The 21,863-nt window shown below is 42.0% G+C and overlaps 1 protein-coding gene across 8 annotated transcripts in view; it reads right to left on the reverse strand.

The window, feature by feature from the left end:
* SGMS2 (sphingomyelin synthase 2) overlaps nt 1–21,863 on the reverse strand; it is a 95,621-nt gene that overhangs the window by 62,270 nt on the left and 11,488 nt on the right. For 3 of the 8 annotated variants that reach the window (XM_060416811.1, XM_060416812.1, XM_060416814.1), the window contains exon 2: nt 18,768–18,901. The exons of the other annotated variants lie outside the window; for them this stretch is intronic. The gene's annotated coding sequence lies outside the window, so the exon portion shown is untranslated. The remainder of the gene's footprint in view (nt 1–18,767; nt 18,902–21,863) is intronic. 8 annotated transcript variants of the gene reach the window in all.

The following is a 21,863-nucleotide window of genomic DNA, read 5'->3' on the forward strand; positions in this document are numbered from 1 at the left end:
TCCGACTGCAATGCAGGAGACCTGGGATCGATCTCCCAGGTTTGGGAAAATCCCCTGGAGAAGGACACGGCAACCCACTCCAGTATTCTCACCTGGAGACTCCCCATGGATAGAGGAGCCTGGAGGGATACAGTTCATGGACTCCTGAAGAGCTGGACGCAACTGAGTGACTAACACTTTGACTTTTTCACTGTTACTGGTACAGAGTTACTGGCTCTTTCCTGTCAGACTGTACACCCCATGAGGGAAGGGACCTCATGCGTCAGGTTGTCTGCTGTTTTTCCGGCACACAGCTGATGTTATTTGTTCACTGACTAACCCCCACTTTATAAGACAGTCAGCTGTGTTCCTACCAGAGAAGGCGATGGCACCTCACTCCAGTACTCTTGCCTGGAAAATCCCATGGACGGAGGAGCCTGGTAGGCTGCAGTCCATGGGGTCGCAAAGAGTCGGACGCGACTGAGCGATTTCACTTTCACTTTTCACTTTCATGCATTGGAGAAGGAAATGGCAACCCACTCCAGTGTTCTTGCCTGGAGAATCCCAGGGACGGGGGAGCCTGGTGGGCTGCCGTCTACGGGGTCACACAGAGTCGGACATGACTGAAGCGACTTAGCGGCAGCAGCAGCTGTGTTCCTAAAGAGTCTCATGTGAGCCCCTTGCAAGTAAAACCGGGAAGTCATTGAAGTAATCTTACACAGTGGGCAGGAAGGGAGGAAAGCATATCACACAACCCATAAGTCTGATGCCTTGAAGAGTGTCAGAAGCGAAGTCCTTGGAGTATACAAGGCAGGTATGAGTGAGGGAGGGAGAGAGACGGGGGCAGGATGGCCCACTAATTCAGATGGGTGCTATACGAGTACAATTTTATGATGAGAACGCAAACAGTGTTTTCTAATTATAGACTCTTAAATTTGAAATATCTTGAAAGGTCACTCTGTACTTCTTTCTGCCTAATACAGTAGGCAGCATTCAAGCATCCCAGAAATAGAAGTCCTTTTTAAAAAAAAGCCCAAAGAGAAAGGTTGAACTAACAGATTAAAAAGCCCTGTGTCTCCCCCAACTCTACAGTTCCTCTGTTAGGTCTTCCATGAAGAAACAATCAACAATCTAGTTCTCTCCTTCAGGACACAAAGTTACTCTTACATCTCAATTTCTCAACTCCTTACAGTAAAAGTCACAAGAAATAGTATCACATAGTATCATAACAGTGAAACTTCAATAATTACCTGATTTTAAGGAATGCTTTTGGACCTTTTACAACCAAAGAAAACAACCGTCATACTTTAACGCTGGAAGTGAGACAGTGTTTTACACTCATTGGTGAGCAAAGAAACCCGAACCAAAAAAGTGAGATACTGTGTTTCATATATTAAATTGGATTTTAAAAATACCCACAAAAGTATCAAGCCACCCTCCAGGACTACCATAAAATACATTTCTTGTATTTTACAAACAACCTATCAATGTGACATCACATAGCCTCTGACATCATCATTAAGAGTAAAACACTGGACAATACTAGCTGGCCAACCCGGGGGTGCTGCTTAAATAAACTGTGCTGGATGAATGCAACAGGACACTGAAATACTTCCCGACCCTTCATGTGGGGAGTGACAAGAGGATGCATCCATCATGATGCATCCATCAGTGCAAAACAGTGACATGTGGATGACCCTATTTAAAAGTTGCTTTTTAAAAGTTGCAAGCATAGACATCATCACTGGAAAGATCACGCAAAATTTTAACAAGCAATAAATTTATAGATGGCTTAAATTTTCCCTTTGATTATCCAGGTTTGAAATTTTCTAAAATAAACATGAGCTGTTATTAATTTTATAATTTAAAAGTTAAAGAGAAAAGGTGAGTCCTAAACTCCCAACATAAATTTCCAAATATTAGCTATCATATTAACAGTCTCTTTAAAGAGTTTATTATGATAAGCACATAGTCTTTTTAAATACCATGTACTAAGGATAAAAATAACAAACCTCTTTTTCATTTTGGTTACTGTGTGGAGTAGGCACATAAAAATACTCTGTCCTGGAAACTTAAAATGTTTTCTTTTTACCAAGATGCCATCTGTGGGGATGTACCACCAGGTAGCCTCTCTAGTTAAATATAGCATAATTATATAGTTCATAAAATTAAAGTAAAATGTACATATTTATTGTGATGATTACTCTTGCTCAAGTATAATCCTGTCTTTGAAAAATAAAAATGAAACTAGGAGTAAAAATGAAACCTGACAAACCAGAAAAATGAAGTGGATAAATATGAATGAAGACAGAAACAAGCTGGGGTGGGGGGAGATATTATTAGAAAGAGGCTGCCAGACAGTGAGAGGTCACCTCTGGTCAGGGAGAAAGGACGTTTGTGGGGGAGACAGAGTTGATTCCTGAGGATCTGGAAATACTATAATCAAAAGTGTAAGGATTCTGTAGTACAGGTACCTGAGTAGGTTAACAGAATGAGCAGACTAGCTACACCTGAGTAATTAAGGGATCAGTGAACTTGTGCGAGTTCATCAGCCCTTGTTTGGAAAGGTTTCTTTAGAATCCTAAATCTCTCCTTCCTGTAATCTGTTTCCTTTAGTTCTTATTTTGCTCTCTTGTAAACTTGTCCTTACTATTAAGATTTCCAAGAGGTTGTCCACTGCAGCCTCCTCACTAGTTATCAGCAGTTTGCTTCTTCTGTTTAGAAAATGAATAATTTGTACTTACTTTAACTCTTATAAGGGGCTTCCCAGGTGGGAAATTTATTGTGGTGGATCACAATAAACTGCGGAAAATTCTGAAAGAGATGGGAATACAATACCTGACCACCTGACCTGCCTCTTGAGAAATCTGTATACAGGTCAGGAAGCAACAATTAGAACTGGACATGGATCAACAGACTGGTTCCAAATAGGAAAGGAGCACGTCAAGGCTGTATATTGTCACCCTGCTTATTTAACTTCTATGCAGAGTACATCATGAGAAACACTGGGCTGGAAGAAACACAAGCTGGAATCAAGACTGCCAGGAGAAATATCAATAACCTCAGATATGCAGATGACACCACCCTTATGGCAGAAAGTGAAGAGGAACTAAAAGCCTCTTGATGAAAGTGAAAGAGGAGAGTGAAAAAGTTGGCTTAAAGCTCAACATTCAGAAAACGAAGATCATGGCATCTGGTCCCATCACTTCATGGCAGATAGATGGAGAAACAGTGGAAACAGTGTCAGACTTTATTTTGGGGGCTCCAAAATCACTGCAGATGGTGATTGCAGCCATGAAATTAAAAGACGCTTACTCCTTGGAAGGAAAGTTATGACCAACCTAGATAGCATATTCAAAAGCAGAGACATTATTTTGCCAACAAAGGTCCATATAGTCAAGGCTATGGCTTTTCCAGTAGTCATGTATGGATGTGAGAGTTGGACTGTGAAGAAAGCTGAGCACCAAAGAATTGATCCTTTTGAACTGTGATGTTGGAGAAGACTCTTGAGAGTCCCTTGGACTGCAAGGAGATCCAGCCAGTCAATCCTAAACGAGATCAGTCCTGGGTGTTCATTGGAAGGACTGATGCTGAAGCTGAAACTCCAGTACTTCGGCTACCTGATGCAAAGAGCTGACTCATTTGAAAAGACCCTGATGCTGGGAAAGATTGAAGGCAGGAGGAGAAGGGGACGACAGAGGATGAGATGGTTGGATGGCATCACTGACCCAGTGGAGATGAGTTTGGATAAACTCTGGGAGTTGGTGATGGACAGGGAGGCCTGGCATGCTGCAGTTCATGGGGCTGCAAAGAGTCGGACACAACTGAGCGACTGAACTAACTAACTCCCATGTGGCACTAGTGGTAAAGAAGCCACCTGCCAATGCAGGAAATGCAAGAGGCGTGGGTTTGATCCTGGGGTTGGGATGCAGAGAGTTACCTGGTCTACCTGTGTCTCATGACCCATCTCAGACATCATCGCTCTTAGGTTTCCTTCTAAACAACGTCAAAGCAAATTACACATTAGCATATTTACATAATCTGCTGTTTCACAAAGTGATGTGTATCAAAGTCTTCTTTTAAGTCTCGGATGATGTTCAGAGGACAAAATATGAGTCAAGAAAGTAAACTCTCAGTGACTTCTCTGGTGGTCCAGTGGCTAGGACTGGCTCCCAATACAGAGAACCCAGATTTGAACAATGGTCTGTATAATCAAAGCCACAGTTTTCCCAGCAGTCATGTATGGATGTGAGAGTTGGACCATAAAGAAGGCTGAAAGTGAAAGTATTAATCGCTCAGCTATGTTCAACTCTTTGCAACCCCATGGGCTTTAGTCCGCCAGGCTCATATGTCCATGGGATTTTCCAGGCAAGAATACTGGAGTGGGTTGCCATGCCCTTCTCCAGGTGATTTTCCTGACCCAGGGATCGAACCTGGTCTCCCACATTGCAGGCATATTCTTTACCATCTGAGCCATCAGGGAAGCCCAAAGTGAAAGAAGGCTGAGCACCAAAGAACTGATGCTTTCAAACTGTGGTGCTGGAGAAGACTCTTGAGAGTCCCTTGGACTGCACGGAGATCCAACCAGTCAATCCTAAAGGAAATCAATTCTGAATATTCATGGGAAGGACTGGTGCAGAATCCGAAGCTCTTATACTCTGGCCACCTGATGCAAAGAGCCAACTTATTGGGAAAGACCTGGATGCTGGGAAAGATTGAAGGCAGGAGGAGAAGGGGGCGACAGAGTACAAGATGGTTAGATAGCATCACCAACTCAATGGACATGAATTTGAGCACACTCTGGGAGATAGTGGAGGACAGAGGAGCCTGGCATGCTGCAGTCCATGGGGCTGCAGACAGTCAGACACCACTTAGTGACTGAAGAACCACAACTTCAACAGGAAACTAAATCCCACAAGCTGCAACTAAGAATTTTCATGCTGTAACTAAAGATCCCGCATGCCTCAACAAAGATCAGAGATCTTTACTTGCTGCAGCTAAGACCCTGTACAGCCAAATAAATAAAGAAATAGAAAGAAAGTAAACTCTTGGGACCAAAAAAATTTATCTGGTGTCGAAATAAAAGAACAAATAAAATACCAGGAATAACCGGAAAGGGGAAAGAAGAAAAATGTGAAACAAGGGGCACGCTAGTAGAAGTTTTTGCAATTGAATCTTGAGCAAAAAAAAAAAAAAAAAGGCAGGGGGAAATGAACCAAAGCACCCAGAGCCCAAGGATGAAGAGCACATTTTAAGGGTAAGGGCCAGAAGTGAGAATCAAGACGTGAATCAGATACCAGAGTACCCAGGCTCTAATGGGCTGGCACAAAAATGCATGGTAATGCTAACCAAATACATAAATCAGCCATGAGCTTTTATGTTGAGCTTCTAAATCATGCATGGTCAGAGGCTACACCTCAGAGTACACGAAGGAAAAGTCTGAGTAAGCTTTATGAATGTCATTATTAATGACCATCCTAGACTCTCTCTTGCTATTGAGATACAATCCATGGGCTTTGAATACTTCAGACATCACCTTGATTTCAGAATATAGCACCTTCAAGAGAAGGATGGGGTTTAGCGCATGGAGAAAGAAACTTTGAGGCCCCCCCCAACCTTCCTACAGTGTCTAAAGCTTGCCATAAAGAAAAGCGAAAAACTCCTATTCACTCTTACAGGAAGGCTTACAGATGGAAATGTTACATCACATTGTTACATCCCAATGCTACATCACATTTCTAAACAAACTTACTAAAATATGTCTAGGAAATGCAAGCATGTGTATTCTCTCCAGTGAGAATACACACATTCGTTTTTCACTGTTTCATGGTACTCCAAACTGTAATAATGTATTAGGTGGTGAGCCACTCTCTAATTGAGAGCAGTGGGAAATATGATGAAAACAAGAAAGTAAAGAGGCTTCCTGAGGGGCAGAGCATGTGCAAAGAATACTTTATTACAAGCAGAAGACCTGATTTGAATCTGGATTCTGCTGTTCCTAAGTGTATCAGAATATTCTAAGTATATCAGAATATCAGTATAGTCCTAAGTGACTTTAACAGTCACTTTCATGCAGAAAACCAGCAAACTTATAGTTGAACTCAACAACACAACCAATCCATTGGATCTAATTGACATCTCTAGACAGCTTCATCTAGTAACAGCAGAATACACATTCGTCTCAAGCTCACCTGAACATGCGCCAGGAGAGACCATATCCTGCACCATAAAACACACCTTAATAAATTTAAAAGAACAGAAAGTCTATTCTATTCTTTTACTGTCTCCTTTTATATCAAAATGGAATTAAACTAGGAATCAATAATGAAAGATAGCTGGAAAATCCCCAAATAGTTGGAGATTAAATAACACACTTCTAATTAACACAATGAGCCAACGAAGAAATCCCAAGGGAAATTTTTTAAATGTTTTGAATAAAAATGAAAATATAACTTATCAAAATTTATGGATGCATCAAAAACAGAGGGAAATTTATAGCAGTGAACATGCAATTCAGAAAAGAAGATCTAGTATCAATAATCTAAATTTATAACTCACGAGACTAGAAAGCGAACAAATTAAACCCAAAGTAAATAGAAAAAGACAAATAACACAAAATTAGAGCATAAATCAATGAAATTAAACACAGGAAATCAAGAGAATTTAATGAAACCAAAAGCTCATTATTTGAAAAGATCAATAAAATCAACAGGTCTCCAGGCAGGTTAATCAAGAAAAAAGAGAGAGAACACAAACTACTAATATCAGAAATTAAAACAGACTTCCCTGATGGTATCAGTGGATAAGAATCCACCTATCAATGCAGGGGACATGGATTCATCCCTGGTTTCGGAAGATCCCATGTGCCGTGGAGCCAGTAAGCCCATGCGCCACAGCTGTAGAGCCCGCTTGCAACCGCTGAAGCGCATGCACCTACAGCCTCTGCTCTGCAATGAGAAGCCGCCACAGTGAAGCGCGGCCTCTACTCGCCGCTAGAGAATGCCCATGCGCAGCAACAAAGACCCAGAGCAACCAAAACTAAATTGATAAGTTGGCTAATTTTAAAAGGAATAAAAAGGAGGACATCATTGCACATCTCAGAAATATTCAAACACAAGCTGCCAAAACTCAAAGAAAGAAACCATCTGCATAAGCCTATATGTATTAAATAAATTGAATCAGTAATTAATAACTTTGATAATTTCCTGGTGGTTAGGACTCGGTGCTCTCGTTGCCAGGTCCCTGGGTTAGATCCCTGGTTGGGGAACTGAGATTACCCTGCAAGCTACATGGCACAGTCAAAACAAAACCAAACAAAACAAAAATTAATAACCTTAAAAAATAGAAAGCACCAGGCCCAGATGGTTTCACTGGTGAATTCTACCAAGTATTTAAAAAAGAAATTATACCAGTGTCTTTCAGAAGATAGAAGCAGAGGGAATATTTCCTAATTCATTCTAAGAGGCCACATAATAAAGTCAACTGATCTCTGACAAAGGAGTAATGACAATATCTTGCAGCAAAGACAGTCTTTCCAATAAATGGTACTAGATCAAGAGGTCATTCACATGCAAAAAATTAACCTAGACACAGATCTTATACCCTTCACAAAAGTTAACTCAAAATGGATCACGGGCCTAAATGTTAAAAACTAAACTAACTCCTAAAAGATAACATAGGAGAAAACCAATTGACCTTGGGTATAGAGATTATTTTTTCAATACAACAGCGAAAGCACCATCCTTGAAAGAAATAATTGATAAGTTGGACTTTACTAAAATTAAAACCTTGGACTCAGAAAGGCAATGTCAAGAGAATGAGAAGACAAGCAATGGACTGGGACAAAAATTTGCAAAAGAATATCTGATAAAGGACTATTCTCCAAAATATACCAAAGGCTCTTAAAATTCAACAATAAGAAAAACAAAACCCAATTAATAAGTGGGTCAAAGACTTGAACAGACCTCATCAGAGAAGATACAGAGATAGAAAATAAGTGTATGAAAAGATGCTTCACAACATATATCACAGGGAAATACAAATTAAAACAACAATGAGCTACTACTACAACTATCAGAAGGCCCAAAATCCGGAGCACTGACAAAACGAAACGACTGTGAGTGTGCAGAGCGACAAGAAGACTCACTAACGAACGGTCAGAATGCAAAATGGCACAACCACTGTGGAAGACAGTCTAGAGGCTTCAACCAAGCTAAATACACTTTTATCATACGATCTAGCAATCTTGCTCCTTGGTATATACCCAGAGAAGCTAAAATCTATGTCCATACTGAAACATGTACATAAAACTTTATAGCAAGGTTATTCAGAACTGCCAAAATTGGAAGCAAACCAGATGTCCTTCAATGGGTGAGTGGATAAACTGTGGTATATCAGATTATCATTTATTAATAATAGTGGTATATTATTCAGTGATAAAAAGTAACGACCTAATTCAAGCTACAAAAGAAAAGAAAACATGGAAGAGCTTTAAGGGCAAAGTGCTAAGTAAAAAAAAAGCCAATCTGAAACGGGTACATACTGTATATGATTTCAACTATATGACATTCTGGAAAAGGCAAAACCGTGGAGCTAGGAGAAAGATCAGTGGTGGTCAGGGGTGGTGGAGAGGGGAGTGAATAGATGACGCACAGCGGGTTTTGGGGTTGAAGAAACTTTTCTATATGATACTGTAAATGATGGCTATGTCATACACTTGTCAAAACCTACAGAATGTACAAGAGTGAGCCCTAATGAAAACTATGGACTTTAACAATAATGTGTCAACACTGGCTCATCAACTGTAACAAATATACCCCATTAGTGCACGATGTTAATGATAGGGGAAACTGGGGGACGTGGGGGCATAGCCTATGAGAACGCTGTTACTTTCCGATCAATTTTTCTGTCCATGGGGTTGCAGAGTCCAACAGGACTGAGCAACTGAACTGAACTGAAAACCACTCCAAAAAATAAAGCCTACTAATTTACAAAAAAAGTACTTCTCATAATTATCTATAAACTCACTCATTTTAAAGATATTTTAAGAGAGCAAAAGTTTTTTTCAAAAATAAAAACAAAACAAAAGAACCCCTCCAAATACTGTGATTTAACCTGTAAAGCAACACTCAAAAATTAATGTCAAAATAGCCTCCAGTTATGTCCTTTAAGGACAATGACAATTTGCTCAAGCACAACCACTGATCTAAAACTGCCCTATAATTCAAAAGCACTTAAGTCTTTTAAATACAGAGAACTTTCTGAACCCCGCTTAATGTTGATGAAACAACATTTGTGGTTAGGGCAGCATTCCGTTTTGTCACTCCGCCCCTGCAGGTTTTCATACTCTAGGTACATATTCATTCCAACAGATATGAAGATGTCGTTTTGTGTACCAAAGGGCAGGGCACGCGTTATCCTGCTGAGATGGAAGGTTCCATTCAGGGTGGCGCAGAAGCACAAATAAGAAGGGGGCTTAGCACAAATCTCTAACGTGTCATATGCACACATGTACCCTGTTGAAATTACAACTAAGACTTGTTTTCCTTCCGAAATGACATTTTGGGGACAACCCTTAAGAATGCTCTCACAGCCAAAGATGCACGTTAATAGAGCTCTCTAGTGAAGAGTTCCCAAACTGCTTGCCTCAAGGAGCCTTGCTGTCAAGAGCTTTGCTATCAGCTAAGAAGACACAGCTAACACAAGCACATCTGCCAATAAGACAGAAATTTGACCCCAGAAATAACAGCCAGGTCCCAAAAGATATCTCTTCAGCCATTTGCAAAATTCCAGGTAAGTTTTTATACTGTGATTTTAAAGTAAAACATTTGCGCTTCAAACAGCCTTCTCAAGGCTTCTGTGAGCTACAGCTGAAAACTACACGTGGGGCCCCGGGCAGGTAGACTCAGGCGGGCACCCTGAGCCCCTGCGGCGGAGCGGCACAGCCTGTATGGTGATCCTCTTCTCAGTCCTGCCTCAGAGGGTGCGGGATCTTTGCACCTTTTCCTGCGAAGCCATCCTTGGGATGGAGGCAAACCTCAGGACTCTGGACCTCAGAGCTCCACCTCCAGTTTCCTCCTGGAGTCACACCCTTTGCCCACTCTGCTGCTCCTGGACAGCCCTGACTGCGGCAGCTCACAGCTGACACACACCACTTCCACTACTTCCCTTTCCCGACACAGTACTCAGAAACTACCAGTAACACTTGTGGTTGATAAAAAAAATAATAATAATAAATCTGGTGCACCAGACCACTATATTTGTGAAATCAGTTACACTAAAAGAAACAATCTAAATTCTCATTAGGATATGATCAAATCTCATATAAATGAATAAAAATGTATTTGAAGACAAGTTATTTTTTAAAAAATCACTCTGTCAGGACCTTCCTTGGTGGTCCAGTGGTAAAGAATCCACCCACCAATGCAGGGGGGGTGGATTCGATCCCTGGTCTGGGAAGATCCCACATGCCATGGAGCAACTAAGCCAGTGAGCCACAACTACTGAAGGCCATGTGCTTTCGGGCCCCTGCTCTGCAACAAGAGAAGCCAGCTCCATGAGAAGCGTGTGCACCAAGACCAAGAGGCATCCCCACCGGCCGCAACCAGAAAAAGCCTGAGTGTTACAACAAAAGCCCAGTACAGCTGAAACACATAAATAAATGCCTTCTGTTAATATTTTCTTCTTTTCAAGTTTCATGTTGTAAAGGATCAAAGGATTCTTAGAATTCGAAAATAGCTAATCACTTACATGAAAAAGGGAGTATGTACCCAACCTTAAGATTATTTTTCCAAATAGTATTTTGGAATCTAGGTTCAAGCACATCATTTAAAATAAGAATCCAGCCTCATTTTCTTTTATGATGATGGCAGAATAGGGAAGAGGCTCAAGTGTTCGGCAAAGGGGACAAAAAGAACAGAAATGAAACTTAGGGTCTAACATCATATATTACCTTCAGTAATAGATATAGATGGATATATACATGGGTTATATACGTATATGCATATATACACACACATAAGCAATATATGTTTTTTCTTTTACTTTTTCCAATTAAACTTAGAGTTTAGAACTTGCCAAATATCTCGATACTATAGAAAGATATATATTTGTTGTTGCTATAAGCAAACCAAAAGACCTGTTCATCTTCCTGATTTCCTCATGTCATATTTTCACTAAGATAAACTCGACTGTGATAACACATAACCCGACTCCTCCTAGGTGGGCAGGATCTATTTTCAGGGGGTGATATCATCTCAGCTGTCCTGATTTGAAACGACTTCCTGTATGTCAAGTTTTGTTTCCCTCTGCCAAATACACGTCACCTCTAGTTCACATTAGACTGTCCTCGCCCCCCGACCCCGCCTGTGGAATGGGTGTATGTCCCAAACTGTTCCATTGCCTCATCTCTCTTTTAGCAGCTTCATTACTGACACACCGTAAAGTAGAACAATAGTTGCTAGAAAAAGAAAGGAAAGGTCCTTTAAAATCTCGGACACCTTAAAGAATAAAAAGTGCTATCTAGATATTCAATCTTGCACTTAAAAAATAATCACATTCCTTCCCCCGTCCATTTCCCTTAATATCAAGTTATTATTATAACAACTCTGAGAATCATACTAAAGCTTTTATAATTGATCTAAGATCCTTGGAAAAATTTCTGGCAGGTTATCTCTGGGGTCAAGAAGACCCCAAAGTGATTTTAAAAGAAAAGTACGGAAGTGAGAGTTGGACCATAAAGAAGGCGAAGAGCCAAAGAAATGATGCTTTTGAACTGTGGTGCCGGAAAAGACTCTAGTGAGAGGCCCTTGGACTGCAAGGAGATCCAACCAGTCAATCCTAAAGGAATTCAACCCTGAATATTCACTGGAAGGACTGATGCTGAGGCTCCAATACTTTGGCCACCTCATGTGAACAGCCAACTCACTTGAAAAAACCCTGATGCTGAGAAAGATTGAGGGCAGAAGAAGGAGGAGGCAGCAGAGGATGAGATGGTTAGATAGTATTACCAATTCAACGGACATGAATTTGAGCAAACTCCGGGAAGCAATGGAGGACAGGGAAGCCTGGTGTGCTGCAGTCCACGGGGTCACAAAGAGTCAGACACACTTTAGCAACTGAACAACAGCAACAAAAAGTGAATTAGGAGTATTGGAGACCATCTCTTGCAGCCAATCTCTGGAAAAGGGTCCTGACACACCCTGCTGTAGGTCAGAGGAATAAAAGTTGGTCACAGGGAAGGGTTTAACAAGAACTAGCAGTGGCACCCCACTCCAGTACTCTTGCCTGGAAAATCCCATGGACGGAGGAGCCTGGTGGGCTGTAGTCCATGGGGTCGCTAAGAGTCGAACACGACTGAGCGACTTCACTGTTCACTTTTATGCATTGGAGAAGGAAATGGCAACCCCCTGCAGTGTTCTTGCCTGGAGAATCCCAGGGACGGGGGAGCCTGGTGGGCTGCCGTCTATGGGGTCGCACAGGGTCAGACACGACTGAAGTGACTTAGCAGCAGCAGCAGCAGCAGCAAGTGTTTGGTTTGTGCCAGGCTGGGTAAACTGGCAACAAACAGACATGGTCCATATCCCCGTGGAGCCCACCACCCAGGGTGGGAGACATCCTGTCAAAAGAAGGCAACAAGTACCTAATTACAAACTCTGAAAGTGGATCAGCAGTGCTGAGAGAAAATAAGAGGAGAAACTAACTTTAGACAGAGGACAAGGAAGGACCCCCTTGAGGAAGGAGCATTAAAGTTGAGAAGTGCAGGATGAAAAGACGCTGGCACTTTGACGTTGTTAATTCAAGCAAAAAGCCCATGATTTGGAGATACAGCAAGGTGCGACTTGGGTTAAATGGAAAAACTAAATGAAAAAAATACACATACCTTTATATGTATGTATATAATCTACATATATATTCATATATATCTATCCATAAATTACATGGATTAAAACAAAAAATATAAAACACTTCGTTACCTCAGTTTCCTATTAAGTATGGCCTTTAATTAGGGTGGCCATTTAACTTAACATCCTAACCAGGCCAGTTCTGAGTAAAAGAGAGATTTACTAATAATTACACCAGGGGGCTTCCCTGGTGGCTCAGTGGGAAAGAATCTGCCTGCCAAGGCAGGAGACATGGGTTCAATCCCTGGTCCGGAAAGACCCCACATGCAGCCGAATAACTAAGCCCACGTGCCACAGCTAGTGAGCCTGTGCTCTAGAGCCTGGGAGCCAAAACTACCGAGCCCGCAAGCTGCAGCTCCTGAAGCCTGGGTGCTCTAAAGCCCGTGCTCCGCAACAAGAGAGGCCACTGCAACGAGACGTCTGCACCGCAACTAGAGAGGAACCCCCACTTGCTGCAGCTGGAGCAAAGCCTGTGTGGCAACGAAGACCCAGCACAGCTAAAAACAAACAAATAAGCAAATAATTTAAAAAAAACAGTAACCACACCAGGACAATATGTATACACAGGAACTGTCCCAGGCAATCAGGACACACTGTATGTATGCATGCTAAGTCACTTCAGTCGTGTCTGACTCTTTGCAACCCCATGGGCTGCAGCCCGCCAGGCTCCTCTGTCCATGGGATTCTCCAGGCAAGAATACGGGAGTGGGCTGCCATTCCCTTCCCCAGGAGGTCTTCCTGACCCAGGGATGGATCCCACAACTACTTATGTTTCCTGCATTGGCAGGCAGGTTCTTTACCACTAACACCACCTGGGAAGCCCCATCAGGATACATAATTACCTTAATTATAACAGAGTCCATGGAACACGACAAGATGTCATGAAACACAGATCAGATGAACAATATTAAAATGTGTCTCCTTTAGTAAAGTTTTTATAAGAAAAAAAAGGTTTTAGAATTGAATTGTAAAAAAAAAAAAAAAGAAGAAGAAATGAATTGTAACAAACTAAAGTCCACAAGAAGCAACATCCTATTAAACAAACTAGTGAGCCTGTGCCAACAGATACAAATTAAAGAATGAAGAGTAAAGTATTAACATAAGGAATTAACCTCTAACAAGACCAGAAGCTTAAAGTAATATTTTCTTTATTTAAGAAACCTAATCCTTTCTAAAAACATAAACCAACCCCATATAGACATTTCCACACCACAGTCTCCAGTACCACTTAGTCACTGCCGTTACCGGGAGACATTTGCACAAAAAGAAGATTTATATCCTTCTCTTGTTTCTATTCTTCCACCTAAAGGAATAATCCTCCATGATTAGCAAAGCACTTAATATCTCCACAGCAACTGGTATAACTGGGGTTTATGGCAGGAGGATAATGAAGTGGAAAACAAATGATAGAAGTAGTACGGAAGGAAAAAACACTTCCACACAGCCTTGGCGGGAAAGTAACTACCAAGAAGAAAGAAAGGAAACTTGCTAGAAAGAACCATTTGGGGGCTGCTTCAGTCGGTCGCGACTATGCCTTTAAGATACTAAAGTATGCAAGGAGGCAAATAAAAGCTTTCAGAATGATGAATTGTATGGAGCAAGTGCAGATCACACAAAAGAACTCTGAGGTAGGGAAGAGGTGAGGTTCCTGAAATAGACAAGAAGTGATTTCCTCAGGTTTTCACATGTGGCTCCCAAGAAGGTACAGGGGACCAAGTACAGGGAAAATGCCCAGGAGGGCATTAGAGGCTAAGCTAGCCTCCCAGACCAATCACTGGCCACTGGGGAGAACGGGGAGGGGAAGTGGGGCCATCCTGAGCAAAATACGCCCTGAGCCCAGGCCAGACAGTGGCTGCGGAAGGCGGAGGGCAGCAGGTTGAGAATCAGGAAACCTGGGCTCTTCGCTGGCTTCTGCCTGACACCACACAGGGGTAAATAATGCAGGCCAAAAAGCAGTATTCGAGAATGCTCATTAATTTAGAAACCATGTGTTGAGTGCCTACATCATGCTAGGAAATTTAAAAAAAAAAGAAAAAAAAATTTTGCTCCCAAGGAGCTCAGTCTGGAAGAAACATAGTTTCAGCAGAAAATCATATTACAGTATGGTTGTCCAGTGACAGAGAAAGGCTCAACTATTCTGGAACAAAGAGGGGACACCTGGCCCATGGGGGTGATGGGGAGAAGGGAAAGAGTGAGGAAAGAATGAGGGGGAGGCTGGCGGTCAAGGCATTTGTGCTTGAAATCATTCCTCTAAAATGCTCAACAAGATCACCACGTAAAGGACCCCTCCACATTGTAAAACCCAGTGAACACTGTGTTCTCATCTTACTCAGCTCGAGAGCTCAGAACAGAACTGATTACTCCATCCTGCTTTACACACTCAATTTTGTTGGCATCTGGAAGGCTGCCTTTTTGGTCCTCCTCCTACCTCGCTGGTTACTCCTGGCTCTCCCCGCACTTGACCTATTTATCAATTCTGTTAGTCTGCAGGGCCTAATCTCTGCCTCTCTTCTGGGCCTCCAAAATCTCCCCAGGTGACTCTAGACTTCCCGTCACTTTATATAGCACTTCTGTGCTGACACCACTGGCCATGATCTTGTCCCTGAACTCAGTTTTCAGAATCATTGCTGGTCGTTTGAGAACTCTCTCCATTAGGATGTCAACTAGGCAATGAGCTGGCCAAAACAGAACCCTATTCGCTACAATCCCCCCATCCAGCAGAAAAAAACAAACAAACAGGATTTGTGCTTGATTTCTCCTACTCTGTCATTTCACCCATCCAGGCCTATCAGTTAAGTCTTGTCAATCCTGTCTCCAAACCTCTCAAATCCATCCACTGCTCTCCATCTCTGATACTACCACACAGCTCCAGCCCACATTAGGTCATGTGTTTCTCCTTCTTAAAAAAAAAAAAAATTATGGATTTGGCTGTGCCAAGTCTTAGCTGCAGCACACAGGAGCTTCGATCCTCATCGCAGCATACCACGCGGGTCTTCAGTTGAGGCATGTGGACTCTTGGTGTCAGCATACGGGATCGAGCTCCCTAACAAGGGATTGAACCTGGGCCCCCCTGCATTGGGAGCTCAGGGTACTAGCCACTTGACCACCAGAGAACTCCCTGCTTCTCCTTCTCAGATCACTGCACAATGCTTTCTCATTGCATTTGGAGTAAAATTTACAGAACTAACAAAATTGAGCTTCCCAGGTGGCATCAGTGGCCAAGAACTCGCCTCTCAAAGCAGGACATAAGAGACACAGGTTCGATCCCTGGGTTGGGAAGATCCCCTGGAGGAGGGGATGCAACCTGTTCCAGTATTCATGCCTGGAGAATCCCATGGACAGAGGAATCTGGCGGGCTATGGTCCCTGGGGTCACAAAGAGTTGGACACAGACTGGAGCGACTCAGCACACACACCCCTCCTCACTGGGTCCTGCGTGCCGGGGCACCATCTTTCTCACGCCTCCCTGCTCAGACACTGTGGCCAGACTGGCCTCCCTGCCTTCCCCTGCATAACTAAGCACTTAGCCTGTCCCCTCTGCTGGATCCTTCTCACCCTTCACATCTCAGTGCAAGTTCAACCTCTTTGACAAAACTTTCCTGACCATGCTTGGGTAGGATTCCCCAGTCACTCTCAGCATATTTCCTTTAAAGAACTGGTCCAAATCTGAACTGATCTTGTTTATTAATCTTACTTGCTTATCATCTGTTCAACCTCCCTTTTCAGCACTTTTTCCTGTCTCAACACATTAAACTCATACAGTCTCCATTAAGAGTAGAAACTTTGATTGTCTATTGTTCACTGAAATCTAGAATCAAGAATAAAGTCTAGCACACGGCAAGTATTCAAAAATAGTGTTGGATGCATTAATCAATTTCAGAAAAAACCGAGGAGGGCTTGGGTCTAATCTCAGTTACCTGTTTAGTATAGGTATTTGATAAAGTCAATATATTTATGAAACCCAAAGCAACCTGTCTTGAGGCCTCAGTGAGAACATCAGCTTGCCCAGTGGCTGGGGGAATTTTCTGCCACAAAATCATCCATCGTGATTTCCTTCCTCTGCATTTAGGTGATTTTCCTGCACAGAACTGCCCTCTCTCCTTCCTTCCTTCCTCCGTCTCTCCCTTCTTCTCTCCCCGCATCACCCTCTCGCTTATCCCTCTCTCTCTTCTTCTCTCCTTCTCATACTGAACCTGAGTCTCCTTACAGTCTAATCTTATCTATTCCTGGCACACTGATATTTGATACCAAGTAATGATTTCTCTGATCTAGGCTTTACAGTGGCCTTGCTTCCTAAATTGTCACAATAAGCAACTGGACAAGAACACAAATTAGTAAGCAACATCATGCATATAAACAGGGCAAGAAAAGCGTGACGACCAGGGCAGGCACCACCACATCCCACGCACCACAGCTCACAAAGGTATATGAGCAGCCATCCTTTCTATACACATGAATCTAATAATCTAAATATTTCATTTATAGGCCCAGGCACACCGCTGGCACTGATATTCACAAATTTATATTACAGATAACCTTAGAGAGAGAGTTCACTGTACCGTTCAGCCTGTTCATTCATTCTAGCAAAAGGAATCAGAACCAGTTTTCTCTAGTAATGCCAGGAGATAATTCAGTTTATAAAATACAACACACCGAAGTCATGGATGACAACCATTAAGGGATATTCTAAGGATAACCTCAGATTCATGCAGGGTATTGTTCCTTAAGGATAAGGCTGGTCAGAGCTGCAATGCCTGGCAAAGCAGCCACTAAGCCCACGTGACTCCTGAGCACTTGAAGTATGGCCAATCTTAAGCTTAGATGTGCAGGCAGTGGAGAATACACACTGGATTTTTGGAAGATTTAGAAAAAAAGTTAAAATGTCAAGAATGTTTACATTAATATTAATATTAAATATGATAACAGTTTAATATATTGATTAAATAAAATGTGTTTTTAGCAAAGTGACTCCAAATATCCCATCACCATGGTTTTAAGAGTTTCCAATTTTTTTTCTGCTTCTGCATGAGACAGTCTATTCCCTCTGTGAAAGGGGCTTCCCTGGTAGCTCAGATGGTAAAGAATCTGCCTGCAATGGAGGAGATCTGGGTTCGATTCCTGGGTGAGGAAGATCCTCTGAAGAAGGGAATGGTTATCGATTCCAGTATCTTGCCTGAAGAATTCCATGGACAGAGAAGCCTGGCAGGCTACAGTCCATGGGGTCACAAAGAAAATGCTATAGATATAGATAACATCATCTAGCTAATGGTCACCCATATTTCTTCAAAATTACCAAAAATCCTTTATTATCCCTTATTTCATTTCTTAAGCAGAAAATTCCCAAGATTTTAGTTCTTACGCTGGTGCTATTTCTACTTTGCACAAAAGGGCAATCCTTAACTGATGAAGCTGTCTCCAAATTACAATGTAAGATTGTTATTGGAGGATTCCTTAAAAAAAAAAAGCCCCCAAACTAACCCCATTCATTATGATAATTCTTGCTACTTTAAATTTCCATAATTGACATGCTGATTCCAAGATACTGTCTACTCGAGGGTCTACAACCCTCTAGGTACTTACTACAGATGACCCAATGTATGATGCTACTTTTTATTTGTTTTAATTCATTACAATAAGTTTGAAAAGCCCTTGTATAGAAGTGCTCCTGCTCTCAAAGAATTCATAATAACATTGCTAGGCAAGCAGAGCAAGAAACAGATTTTAAAAATATAAAGCGAGGGACTTCCCTGGTGGTCCAGTGGTCAAGACTCTATGCTTTCATGGCAGGTGGTGTGAATTTGATGCCTGGTTGGGGAACTAAGATCCAGCAAGCCGAGCAGCATGGCCAAAAATTTTTTAAAAAGAAAAGAAGTAAAAGGACTCTGACCTCACATCTGTCAGAATGACTGTTATCAAAAAGACCACAGCTGTTGGTGAGGATATGAAGAAAAAGGATCACTTGCACACTGCTGGTGGGAAGGTAAATTGGTGCAGCCACTGTGGAAAACAATACGGAAGTTCCTAAAAAAAAAAAAAAAATGAAGCTACAATACAATCCAGCCATCCCGCTCCTGGGTATATATTTGAAAATGAAAACACTAATGTGAAAGGATACAGGCAGCCCAATGTTCATAGCAGCATTATTTACAATGGGCAAGATATGGAGGCAACTTAAGTGCCTCAGTTCAGTTCAGTTCAGTTCAGTCGCTCTGTTGTGTCTGACTCTTTGCAACTCCATGAACCACAGCAAGCCAGGCCTCCCTGTCCATCACCAACTCCCGGAGCCCACCCAAACCCATGTCCATAGAGTCAGTGATGCTATCCAACCATCTCATCCTCTGTCGTCCCGTTCTTCTCCCGCCTTCAATCTTTCCCAGCATCAGGGTCTTTTCAAATGAGTCAGCTCTTCGCATCAGGTGGCCAAAGTATTGGAGTTTCAGCTTCAACATCAGTCCTTCCAATGAACACCCAGGACTGATCTCCTTTGGAATGGACTGGCTGGATCTCCTTGCAGTCCAAAGGACTCGCAAGAGTCTTCTCCAACACCACACTTCAAAAGCATCAATTCTTCTGTGCTCAGCTTTCTTTATACTCCACCTCTCACATTCATGTATGACCCCTGGAAAAACCATAGTCTTGACTAAATGCACATTTGTTGGCAAAGTAATATCTCTGCTTTTTAATATGCTGTCTAGGTTGGGCATAACTGTCCTTCCAAGGAGAACAGACAAATGGATAAAGATGTGAGATAATGTACATATAACGGAATATTACTCAGCCATAAAAAGAAGGAAAATTTCTACATACAACAACACAGATGGACCTGGAGGATATATCATACTTTAGTGAAACAGGTTGGACAGAAAAAGACCAATCTTTTATGTTATTACTTATATGTGCAATCTAAAAAAACGAACTAGCAAATAAAACAAAAAGAAACGGACTCACAGATATAGAGAATAAACTAAAGGTTTCCAGTGGGGAGAGAGAAGGAGCAAGATAGGGATAGGGGACTAAGAAACACAAACTACCGTGTATAAAATAAATAAGCTGTAAGGATATGTTGTGGCTTCCCCAGTGGCTCAGCAGTAAAGAATCTACCTGCATTGCAGGAGACGCGGATTTGATCCGTGTTTCAGCAAGATCCCCTGGAGGAGGGCATGGCAACCCACTCCAGTATTCTCGCCTGGAGGATCCCATGGACAGAGGAGCCTTGCAGGCTAAGGTCCAGGGGTCACCAAGAGTCAGACACGACTGAAGCGACTGAGCATTCACACATGCAAGGGTACGTTGTATAGCACAGGGGATACAGTCAATACCTTATAATTACTATAAGTGGAGTATAATCCATAAAAAATCTGAATCACTACATTGTATACCTGAAAGTAATATACCATACCTCAATAAAAAAACTAAAATAAAATAAAAGGAATCTGGAGTCAAAACTCAAGCAATAATGCCCACAGCCATCACCAGCATCATATGTGGACCATCATCCTACCCCAAACAAATGCAAGGCTGTAAGGGCTGCCACGTGGGGTGCAGAGCCACATTTCTATTGGGTAAATCTGATGAAAGGCTAAGAGGCTCGACCTGCTCTGGAATCAATAAGACTTTTCTTTTTTTGCTAAAACCTTGATACAGTCATTTAAAATGCACAGTATATATTTGTGTGCTGTGCTGTGCTCAGTTACTGGCTTCAGTCATGTCTGACTCTTTGAGACCTATGGACTGTAGCCTGCCAGGCTCCGCTGTCCATGGGATTCTCTATGCAAGAATACTGGAGTGGGTTGCCCTGCCCTCCTCCTGGGGATCTTCCCAATCCAGGAATCAAACCCCTAGCTCGGGCATCTCCTGCATTTCAGGCAGGTTCTTTACCCACTGAGGCACCTGAGAAGCCCATTTACTTGTATACAAATATACAAATGTATAAAATTATCAAAAGCTAAGTCCCTCTGCCCTAAGGTGGTTCAGTTTACATGCAAACTAAAACAACCTCCAAAGTGTAAACACTGCTATACCTGACCAGTCCATATAATAAGTCATGAGATTAAGCAGCTCTCTCACGGGGCTGGGATAAAGGAAAAAAAAAAAAAAATCAAAGCACTGATTGTGCCAGTAACTGTCTGTATTATCCATTTCCTATTGCTGCTGTATAAGTTACTATAAATTCACTGGCTTAAATTAACTCAAATTTCTTCTGTTACAGTTTGAGAAATCAGAAATCCAAAAGGAGATTCGGTGGGTTAACACTGAAATGTCAGCAGGACTGTGCCCCTTTCTGGAGGCCCCGAATCCATTTCCCAGCCTTTCGCAGCTTCTTCGAGATCACGTGCATCCCTTGGTCCAGGGCCTCCTTCCATCTTCGAAGTTGGCAATGGCTGTTTGGGTTTTTCTAATGGTGTCAACTCTTTGACTCTTCTCCTTCCCTTTTCCGCTTATAAGGACCCTTGTGATTACATTGGGTCTACCCAGATAACCCAGGATAGTCTCTATATCCTTAGTCTGCTGATTAGCAACCTTAATCCCTCCTAGTCAAGTAAAATAACAGATTCATCATTTCTGGGGGTTTGGATGTGAACATCTTTGCGGTACCATTATTCTGCCTGCCACCTTGTCCAAGAGTAATTAGCAAACATTTAAAGAAACCTCTCACATGTTCAAGCTATTCTCTTACAATGAGGATTTTTTAATATTTTAATTTATAATAAGTGAAAGCCTAAAATTTAAAAAATAAGTAATATTAAAGTAGCAGGAATAGGTTCAGTTGAGTGTACTGATCAGGGGGCTGGGAGAAAGAACTCACTGCTCCTTTTTCAGACAAAACACCCAGCCTGACTGAGCTCTCACAAGCTTATACAGAAAAATGATACCAATCATCAACATATTTCAATAGTGACACAAATGTATGACCTAGCTGTAGTCCTCTACATGGTAAATCATAAGGAGTTGATAGCATGTATGGACAGGTGTGATGTTCCTT

The sequence above is a fragment of the Ovis aries genome, chromosome 6, assembly GCF_016772045.2.
Source record: "Ovis aries strain OAR_USU_Benz2616 breed Rambouillet chromosome 6, ARS-UI_Ramb_v3.0, whole genome shotgun sequence".
Taxonomy (NCBI): domain Eukaryota; kingdom Metazoa; phylum Chordata; class Mammalia; order Artiodactyla; family Bovidae; genus Ovis; species Ovis aries.